The sequence below is a fragment of the Bidens hawaiensis genome, unplaced genomic scaffold (assembly GCF_021521415.1).
Source record: "Bidens hawaiensis isolate Kalapana, Puna unplaced genomic scaffold, B.hawaiensis_p1.1 tig00001016_1, whole genome shotgun sequence".
Classification (NCBI taxonomy): domain Eukaryota; kingdom Viridiplantae; phylum Streptophyta; class Magnoliopsida; order Asterales; family Asteraceae; genus Bidens; species Bidens hawaiensis.
In genome coordinates this window covers 4,134,958-4,146,241 of record NW_027491059.1, presented here as the reverse complement: position 1 = coordinate 4,146,241, position 11,284 = coordinate 4,134,958, and the positions used below count along the sequence as shown (strand labels likewise).

The 11,284-nt window shown below is 36.5% G+C and overlaps 1 pseudogene; it reads left to right on the top strand.

Annotated features, from left to right (window-relative positions):
* The first annotated feature begins 1,787 nt into the window (after positions 1-1,787).
* Positions 1,788-3,758, top strand: LOC143552318 (putative UPF0481 protein At3g02645; annotated as a pseudogene).
* Positions 3,759-11,284: the final 7,526 nt, after the last annotated feature.

The following is an 11,284-nucleotide window of genomic DNA, read 5'->3' as shown; positions in this document are numbered from 1 at the left end:
CTACTTCAACCATTTCAAAAAAAAAAAAAAACAACTATTAAAAACATAATGCTATACTTAAATTTAAAATAACAGCTATTTGGGGCAATCTCAAACGACTGTCTTCAGACGGTATATGCATCGCATGCACCATAAAAATTAGTTTATATTTTAAAGAGTAAAGTGTCAAAATCGTGCCTAAGTTTGGTCACTTTTGCCGAATTCGTCCAAAAAAGTTTATTTTTTACAACTGAACCATTGACGTTTCCCATTTATTTCCGATTACATCCAAATCAATAACTCCGTTAGCTTCCAACGTTAACTCAGGGGTATCTTTGTCTTTTTACCATTTTCTTTTATTATTTACATAATAATCATCATCATCATCATAAAAAAATTAAATAACTACATCATTATAATACCCAACCCTAACCAGATCAGACACCACCATGGAACAACCGCCATCTATTCCGACACCACCACCCACACCCACTACTCCGTTAGTTTTTTTAACCCTATTCTTCGCTCTTTCCTCCTCTCCAAAAGCTGAAAACTCCCTCACCGTCGCCGCCTAAATCCACTATCATCGCCTCTGACTGAAAGGTTTGACCACCAAAACAGATCTACTCTCTGTATCTCTAACACCACCGGTGTGTATTTAATTTATAATTGGAATGTATAAAGATTGAATTCTGACCAACGCAATCCTCTTGTTAGCAATCTTGAGCGCTGTTTTAGTACAGTCCTTGTTAACCCCAAAACGAAAAATCATCAAACTTGCCATTGCCACACATAATTCCAAATTATAGTAAGAATTTTTTGTAGCACAAGGTAGGATTTGTTATAATTGATGGTTTTTTGATTGGAAGTTTGGTATTTTTGTAAACGATGACGGGTGGTGGAGGGGTTGGGACTTGGGATATAGGGATTAAATGAATAAAATAATAAAAGACTATTGTACCCCTTAGAAAACTAACGGAGTTAAAGGCAATAAGTGAGAAACATTAATGGTCCAGTTGCAAAAAATAAACTTTTTGGACGAATTTAGCAAAAGTGACCAAATCTCAGGGATGATTTTGACAATTTACTCTATTTTAAAAGACAATAGAACTAGATAGAGTAACAATTGTTGAATGTTACATCTCTTACTCTCTCGTAGCCTCTCTCACAACCCCATCCCGCATCCCTCTCTAGAGTCCAGAGCTCTTCCGCTCTTCACCAATTTTTATCAAAATCCGGGTTCGCATCATGCTTAGGCAAAATCTCTCAATATCGAAGCCACCTAAACCTTCTCGTTGCGGCTTATCCCAGTCTATACCCTTCATTCTTACATCATGTTCAAATGTAGTTCGTGTGACAACTAATCTTCTATCTTTTGAATAGTTTTGATTAGTATTGTTTGAACTAATCTTCTCTACGTACGCCTTCTAAACAAAACGGTCTTTTTGTTTTTCAAAATGGTGTTGCGGGTGTTTGGTAAAATCCTAGAAAACGAGGAACAAATTTATAATTTTTTAAAAAGTTCTTATATATTATGAACATATCGTATATCATATGTTCTAGCAAAGAAACTAAATATATAAATAAAACTATATATTTATTGAAAATTCAAAGAACCGGTTCGTGCTTGGTCCAATGTCTGAATAAAAAGTAGTTTATGGAATTTACTCATGCGACAAATTTTCAACACATGTATCACGTTGTATTAATTAAAGTGTTACACACTTAATTCCACCAACCAGTCTGCTAGTGTGTATATATGTGGGCATAGGCATACACCGTTCTTATCAATAATACTCAACATTCAACAATCAAACACCATGAATACCTCCTCATCCACCATCTCCAATCCTTACTCTTTCTCCAAGCAAAACGTTAATCAGCAGGTATGGGTCGAAAGCATGCGTAAATCAATCGTCGAACATGAAGATGAAGAAGTCAGCAAAATCCCCGTTTCTATATTCACTGTCCCTGCCGTACTCCTAGCCACGAACCCCGAATCCTACATCCCGCAACAAGTGGCGTTAGGTCCGTTCCACCATTGGCGGCCAGAGGTATACGAAATGCAAAGGTACTGTAATTTTTAAATGACTTAGTTTTGCTATTTAAAAGGTGCCTGGTATCGATGTAAAACATGTCTGTATTTTTGAAAGAAAGGTACAAACTTGCCGCGGCTAGACGAACCCAAAAATATATGAACATTAGCTTTGATCGTATCGTTGAGGTAATGAAGAAACACGACGAGGCTCGAATTCGTGCTTGCTACCACAAGTTTATTGACATGTCCGGTGATGCGCTAATATGGATGATGGCAGTTGACATGGTGTTTTTACTCGAGTTTCTTGTGGTGTATTCCATGAGAGAACAAGGCCGAACACTAACGAAAGATGTTACATCCGGCGCGATGTCTCATTTAGTGGATGTTTCGGGGAAGAAACTATCCCACATGGCTGTTCTTCGCGATATGGTGATGGTGGAGAATCAGATCCCGTTGTTTTTAATCAAAACGATGCTGAAACATCAGCATCGTGATGATCAAAACAAGTCCGCTAGCGAAACGTTGAAGTTGATGTTGGTAGGGTTGTACCACGAGCTTTCTCCGTTTCAAGAACAAGAATTAGCCAATGTTGATATCGAAGATTGCGATCATATTCTCGACTTTCTTTACCACATGACTGTTCCAAACAACAAAGAACTCGGTATTTATGACGCGAATATTGATATGGAGCATGAAGGTATCATATATTATTAATCAACAATATATAGAAATACAACAGAACATAATTATATCATATTTTTCTTATACATATAATAATAATATAACAGTAAACTCTAACTAATATATTATCTCTACCAGGTATCGAGGATGCTGGTGATGATGATCAAGAAAAGACCTTACCGGATCCCAGTAATCTTCGAAAATTCTCGAACATTATCTGGGATCTCCTCTCAAAATCAAACGCGGGTATGGTAAGGATCTTCAAGAAAATAATATTCAGAAAGCCGGTCACCGTCATGATGAAACTCCCATGGAAGATATTATCCAGCCTTCCTATACTCAAGCTCATGAATGACCCTATCGAAAACATGTTCGAAAACTTTCGTGGCGAAGGAGGGGAGGAAACGAAGGATGAAAGTGGCGAAACAAAGACTCCAACTATCGAAGAAATCACGATCCCTTCAGTTATGGAATTGGCCAAAGCCGGGATTATTTTCTCACCGGTTAATGGTGGAATATTCGACATTAGTTTTGATGTTGAAAGATGTACACTTTACCTCCCAGTGGTCGAACTAGACGTGAACACCGAGGTTTATTTAAGAAACTTGGTAGCATACGAGGCGTGTGTTGCGGCAGGACCGTTAGTGGTGGCTCGTTACACGGAGCTAATGAATGGGATAATCGACACGGAATAGGACGCCAAGTATTTACGCGAACGAGGGATAGTTGTGAACCATTTGAAGAGCGATAAGGAAGTTGCGGATTTGTGGAATGGGATGAGTAAATGTGTGAAGTTGACAAAAGTTGAGAAGATGGATAAAGTTATTGAAGATGTTAATAAGAGGTATAATAAGACATGGAGGGTGAAACTGTCTAAGTTCATGAGGACATATGTGTTTGCATCTTGGAAGATTTTAACATTGTTGGCTGCTTTGTGTTTGTTGTTTTTGACGACCGTGCAAGCATTTTGCTCTGTGTATAGTTGTGCTCGTGTGTTTCATCAGCTTCCAGAGATTCCCAGATCCAAAGGGACTGCCGAGTGAGTGTACTATGTACTGTGTACTGTGCTCTTTCTATTAACGGTGATTCACGCACTCATCTATTTCTACTCCCTTTAAACCGCTCTAAGAAAACATCAGATTGCAACTGTCTTTGCCACCCAACAAAGTCTTGAATTGTGTTGTACTCGGTGTGTGCTTTTTGTGTTTTGCAAGTATACACCTTATTAGGGCTTGGGTTAATTTGTCTGGTTTATAATTATAGTTTATTGTTGTTGTTTAGTATCGTCAAAGGTTGGAAATTTTCAATGAAGTGCAGTGGGTTACCGACGAGAATCTTACGGTAATGTTTCGTCTAATACTTGGTCCGACTAATTTAATTTTGAACGGTTTTTTAATGATGGAATCACTAACGGATTCATAAAAGAAAATTATTTATTTAACCGACGATTTTTTAACGAATTAATCAAAAAAAAAGTAATTTTTATCCACGATTTTTTACAAAATTAGAAATTAAAGTAGTTTTACAGGCAGATTTTTTTTGACACAAATCTATGGAATTTTTAAAAATATTGTATTTTATCTTCAGTTTTATTCTAATTATAGATACATGCAAAAGCAAATGAATGTATATAGAATCACTATACATACAAACATATAAATCAAATCATTAACAGCAAGATTATTTTGTGATTAATGAACAGCAACATTAATCAAATAATTTTATAAATGAACAGCAACATTAATCAATTAATGAACAGCAACATTAATCATTAACAGCAACATTCTATACACAAAACTTTTGTGTAATACAAATAATTTAAGGTATCATATCCGACAATTATGGCTATCAAAAGCGACAACCACTTATCGAAAACGAAACCTCATGTATTATTGCACTAAAAGTCTATAGTCAATATGTTGACATTAGACGTCCGAACACACGACAAGATCATTGAAAACAACTTTACCTTTAGGTCTAATTTGTGTATTTTTCTACATTAACAACATTATTATAATCATTATCAAATTAAAAATTAGCAATATAAGAATAGTTTTACGCATCGTGTCTAAAAGATTGTTTAACAAATTAAAGTAAACATTATAATTTATAACTATCACATCATGCATGTAAATTATATATGGAGGGCCCTAAAGGTTGGATTAAAAAACCTTTTGCTTTATGTCACAAAATCATTGTAGACCATGGTTTGTTCACATGGTTGTGGTGAGAAAAGGGTAGTAGAGATGTCATGATCAAAGTACCATTTAATATGAGTGGATGGCGGGTTCTCGCGAAATGAAAGCTTGGGCAGTTGGGCCTAGCTAATTCACGAAGTTTAATTGTACAAGCACGTGAAATAGGGATAAGCGATGATCTATTGTGACTGTGACGTAGAACAAAAGAGCATAAACAAAGAAGGCATCCGCCAGATTAAACGTATGTATTGGATACGGACAGTGGTGGATCTTCAACATTTAGTATGGATGGGCCGAAATTCATGAGACCCAAGTTTTTTTTCCTACTTCTAAGTTTCAGGTCGGCAATCCGATTCGGGTCGAGTCAAACAATAAAAACTCTATATTCAATCTTTCAACTAAAACACCAATTCAATCATTCAAATTACCATTCTTACAAAAAAAAATCAGTTTTTTAAACAAACAAAGGCAAGGAGTTTATTGTTAGTGTTTTTCTTATTTGTTAAAAAATTATTGGGCTTGGACTAAATGTTTAAACATAACTTATTTTTAAACAAAAAAATCAATTGTGGGCCGGACACAAATATTATGGATGGGCCGGGAACAAATAATATGGATGGGCCGGACTCAAATAATATGGATGGGCCAGACTCAGTACATATAATTTATTTTTTCGTTTTTTGGAAAATTTACCCTAATAAGCGAAAAAGATGGATGGGTCAAGGCCCACTTTGCCCCCTTATAAGATCCGCCAATGGATATGGATGGATACAGTGTGTCACACCCCGACTAGCACAATGCGGAAGCGTAAAACGGGAATGTAACAGACACCTCTGGTATCAACACATTGTTTATAAGGAAACATTACAAACTAATTTACAATATATTACATTTCATTGTTCTATCATTGTTTTACAGTCTAGGTGATTCAAACAAAACTAGTTCGTTAACTATACGATCTTACTACTAGTATCCTTGCTTCTATTCACATAGCATTAACCACACACCTTGGGCAAGTAACAGATCACCAAGTCACTCCGATTTAGGTACACCTGAAAAGCAGTTTAAAACAGGCCAACTACTAGAGTTGGTGAGTTTCACGAGTTTCGAGAAAACAGTAATGAGTATTCACAAGTTAACACTTGTAATCATGAAATAAGTATGTATGTATGTAAATGATGTAATTATGCTAAGCTACAGTGAAGCCTTGACTGTATGTGCTGCGTGCATCCATTTTCCACGCTCAATCAACCACTGTGGCCCCTTTCCGCCCACAACATGCCCCAAGTAGCTATGTCTAACACTACATAGCGTGTTGTATAATTATGGTCATGTGCAAACGGAGTAAAGTCTCGGCAATACATGCTGGCTCCGTTTGGGTTTATCAAACCAATAGTACTATTCACAAGCCACCGGCTTGAAGTTAATCACTGTGTTAGTTGGGACTTTCGTGTGTTAGCACTTAGATAATTCACATCAATACATGTTTCAGGTATGTATATATAATCAAACATGTTTTTCACCCCAAAAGTTCGTAAAACAGTTTAGAAGTGGGGTCATGAAACTCACGGTTTAATAGATAATCAGTACTGTATCAGCTCGTGGTTTGTTCGGTCCGCTATCAGTAGTTCCTATAATCAATATTATAATAATATTAATATTTTAATATTATTATAATCTCAATACTAAACTGGGCTGTATAACTAATCTGGGTGTAGCTGGAACGCCCAGAAAGTGGCAATAGGCTTAGGTTGTGATGTTGTTCAATGTCTAATACTTAAAACTGAACTTGGCTCAGATTCCCGTTTTCTCAGCTGGGCCAAGTTGTTCATTTACGCATTCAGAAAAACAGTTATGGGAAAATAAGCTTGGGTAAATGTATTGGTTAATAAAATGATTAAGTTATAAAAAAGGATCAGATAGTGGGGTCCCGGATTAGCCACGGGGCCCGTTTCCGTTTATTCAGTTTGATTTAAGAAAAAACGCGCACAATCCATCCGGATTGTCCAGGTTTTTTCATAGAAAAGTTCGTTTTTAATTAATTAGTCCAAAACTATGATTTTTGATCACTCTTGGTGTTTTGATATTCCCGCAGGTTCGTTAGTCGCGAACTTGCCGGTTTTTATAAAAACTGAATTTGTTTAATATTTAAATTAGCATAATTAATTAACCGCTAATCATTAAATTATGAAAATTTAACCACTTATCAATTAAAATATGTAGATTTTTATAAAAACATTTCTGGAATTATTTACTGATTTATTAATTTATAAAAATTCATTTTATCAGCTATATTTCACCTGAAAATCGTCCGTTTACCCCAAACAATTTCCAAAAATTCCACAAAAATTCTTGAATGCTCAAATCATGTCCCAAATCAACCTGTATCAATTCCAGAATGTAAAACGTTCGTGCGATATTCTTTTCGGCTCAAATTTGGCTATAAAAATTCACACGAACGCATATAAACAAAACACATTTAAACTTCTCCAAATGATCCCAAAATTCATATGTGATCAAAATACATCAAATATGAGTTCCCAGAAAAATTTCATAATTTTAGAAGTATTTTAGCTATTTTTGCCAAATAAACATCCCAATTCGGTAATAAATTCGCCAAATATTATCGGATGGTCGAAAAATTACCAAATTTGAACAGGGACTCATTGACATGGTCCCTGACGTCCCTGAAAAATTTCAAGGCCTAATAATATGCACATCACAACCTTAACCTAAATAGCCCGTAAGCGAGTGTTTCGGCATTACCTTAGCGGGTTTGGCTCATTTCCGACTTTCTAATCAAGTTTTCAGGTTCTTGTGCTTCTATGAAAGCTAGATACAAGTCCTATATCACAAACCAAGCAGGTTTCATCAATAGAACAGCCCTTTAACTTAGGGTTTCGGCTAGTGCACAAAAACGAACTTTTGAACCGTAAAAACGCCGTTTCAACCCTTTAATCCGTGTTTATGGCCAAAAAAGATCATGATTCTGATTTGAAACTAGGTTTAACATCAAAGTATGTTTTTGAATGATTTTTGAGAGTTTTACATGGTTAACTATGATTTTTAACAATCAAGACATGTTTATATGTTGTTAAACGAGTTTAAACGAATCAAAAATCGATTAATCATAAGGTTTTTACCTAGTTTTCTTGCTGGTTTTGGCTGTAGAAGAAGAGTTCCAGAAGTTGTGTTTGAAAATATGTGTAAAAATATCTCAAATCTAGTTTATATGTGAAAGGAAAAAAAGGGGGGGGTGGGGTGCTGCTGCGATCGGAAGTTCATGGGCCCATTTTGCCCCAAGTTTCTGATTCTAAAGGCCCAAAAACGAAAAGCCCAGTCCAAATTTAGTTCGGGTTCGGTTTTTGGCGCGAAAAACTTATCGGGTGCGTTAAACAGCGCGAAAACGAGTGTTTTTCGGCTAGCTTTGTGTAAAATTATAAAAACATACTATATGTTTGTAAAAATCAAAAATATTTTCACGGATCGCTTAAAACATTTCAAATAAGTGTTTGGTAAGTCTTTTTGGGCTTATCGGATGATACAATGCTTGGTTTGTAACTATTTTTCGCGTTTAAATCTATAGCGGGTAGTTAAACGAGCATGTTTTCGTTTAACTTGTTTGCTATCGAACTAGGGCCATATTACTATTATTTTAGCTTGTATAGATCGTATATCACTTATAGATGGCCCCCCCGAGATTTCTGGGTCATAACCCAACCCGTTCAGTTAATCATTCGTTTGTTACGCAAAAGGCGTTCATTTGCTTAATCGGTAAATACGTACTGAGGTGTACCTTGTTTTGGCTCAAATGTCACAGAGTGTTAGTGTGATCAACGACATAGGCATTATTGTTTATCTTTTGTAAACGAACCATTTTATTGACTCAACTTACACTAAGACTATAAATCTCCCATCTAAAGTGTCTTGGAACGTCTATGCTTAGTGATGGTCACCTTAGACTTGGATTTGCCCTCCCGAGATAAACTTTTTACACAGCCTCGTGTGTTGCCAAAAGGAAATTCTTAGCTTTGGTGTCTATATTTTCCAAAAGGAAATTCTTTAAATGTTTGGTGTCTATATGCCCAAGACATGACAAATAATAACGTTACTATTGATATATTATCCTATAAGGTCACAAACTAAGAAGAATATCAAGAACGCATTTGAATATATTTATTTAAATGCAACCAGCCCAGTCAAGATTAGATGTATTATTATTTAGTTGAAATAATAATATGGATCATTAATAAAATGAATATTCTCTCTTAGAGAAATATTAATTGTTACTATGCTTATTATTATGAACATATATACATGTGTTATATATTTTATGTTATGACATAGAATAGGAAAATTGGAATTTAATAATCTTAACTTTCTGTTATTGACCAATAATAATCCCAACTTTGTTTATTCTCACCAGTGGTCTCAAATGTAAAAAAGTTGGCTCTCAATTATCCCCCGTTAAAAAAAACCTAACGACGATAAGTTTTTTCCGAATTTCAACCTGTTTTATTAGGGCTTTTGATCGGAAAGAGGATACGAATCAATTAGCGTAAAACTTAGCTTGAAATGATGCTTCAAATGGCTTGATTAGTGCTTCAAATCGGGTGTTTGAATTTAAAATTAACAAAAATTAAGCTGTTTGGAGTATCGTTTCGAACTAAGTTTTACATCAATCGACTCATTTCTTTCTTCCGATCAAAAACCCTAAAAAATCAGTTTGAAATTCGGAAAAAACTTAACACCGTTAGGTTTTTTTTAATGGGAGACCATTGAGAGCCAATTTTTTTAAATTGGGATCACTGGTGGAAATAAAAAAAGTTGGGATTATTATCGGTAATAGAAAGTTGGGATATTAAAATCCAATTTTCCCATAAAATAAAATGTATACAATATTACATAAATGTCGATCTGTATACATATATATAACCATTGCAAGTTTGTTTAGTTAGTATATGAAGAAACACCAGTCGAACCCCGACAGATTACGAGTAACCTGAAGGTTAGATAGACGTTTCCCACGAGGGGTTAATTCCGGCAAGATGGTTCTTCCGATAACCTGCAAAACAGACACCGTGAGCTCGTCACTAAGAAAGGGGGGGGTTCCTCCTTGTGACCACCCTCCGGCGTGAGAATCAGTCTATATTACTCTTTGAATATAAAAGTATATTAAGAATACTAGAGCAGTTATCAGGTAAATTATACAAGATATTAGATGATGAAATGATAATACCATTTGGTGTCTTTTATAGCCGAAGGTGGGTTTCCAAGGAGGTTTAGCCGGCCTAGTACTCTGCCAACTGTGGCCTACACGCGTGCTCTGCTGGTAATTGGTGGATAGGTAGCGGCTGATAGTGACCAGGCGTGCTGTTCACTTTTCCTTTCCCACCAACTACAGGCTAGGCACGTGGTATGGCAGGAGTTGGTGAGCAGGCGGCGGCTATTGGTCACAGTGCTGTGGCGTGCTGTCTGCCATGCTGCTGTCAGTGAGCTGTCGTATCGTTGGTCAGATCTTTTGTCCATACCTCGTCAGGTATCACACAAAAGATCCTCCATTATTATACGGACTGGCTCATTTAGGCGGGAGTTTTCCCCCTCCCGCCTTTATGAGGGAATGTTCCCGACTTTGCTCATTCCTTCTTCAGGTGACTACTGAATTATTATGAGTGTTAAGCCTTATGCGTGTAGCCATGCTGCGCGGGTGGCCAGTCCCTAATGGCGGGTACCCACGCCTGCGGGAACAGGCGGGTTACTTGGAAACCATAGGGAGGCATTTCCTGCGGGACCAGCTTGCGTACCGCATGTGAGGTCGTCACAACTCTGAGCGTGGTGGGTCCTGCGGGTTTGGTAGGTCGCGGCGCAGACGTCCCTATGGTGAAGTCTGCGGGTTCAACTGCGCAGACGTCCGTTTAAGGAGTCTTGCGTGTTCAACTGCGCAGACGTCTCCTTTTAAGGAAGTCTTGCGGGTCCTAACCACCTCTGCTGGGACCTACCTCTTCAGTATAATAGTGCATTTACACGTTTCAATCTTAGTAGACCATATGTAATGTTGGTAAAAGGGTTTTATACCAACATAAATACATAAGTTCTATAAAACGGGTGATTTTATATATTAGTTGCTAATAAAACATGATTAGTACTTTGTTGGGAGTGTGAGACTACATTATGTGAATGTCTTTCTATATAACTTCTCTTTTTTGTTTCTTTGCACAACCCTTTTTAAGTGGAAAATTCTTAAAATAGTTCCTTTTAGTGAGAAGATTCCCCAAATAACTCTTTTTTCCTCAAAATAATTTAATATTTGGACCGACAAGACGCATTGGAAAAAGATAAAAATAAAGAGGGAGCAGCCCAAATTTTGAAGGAAAGTAAGGTATGAGAT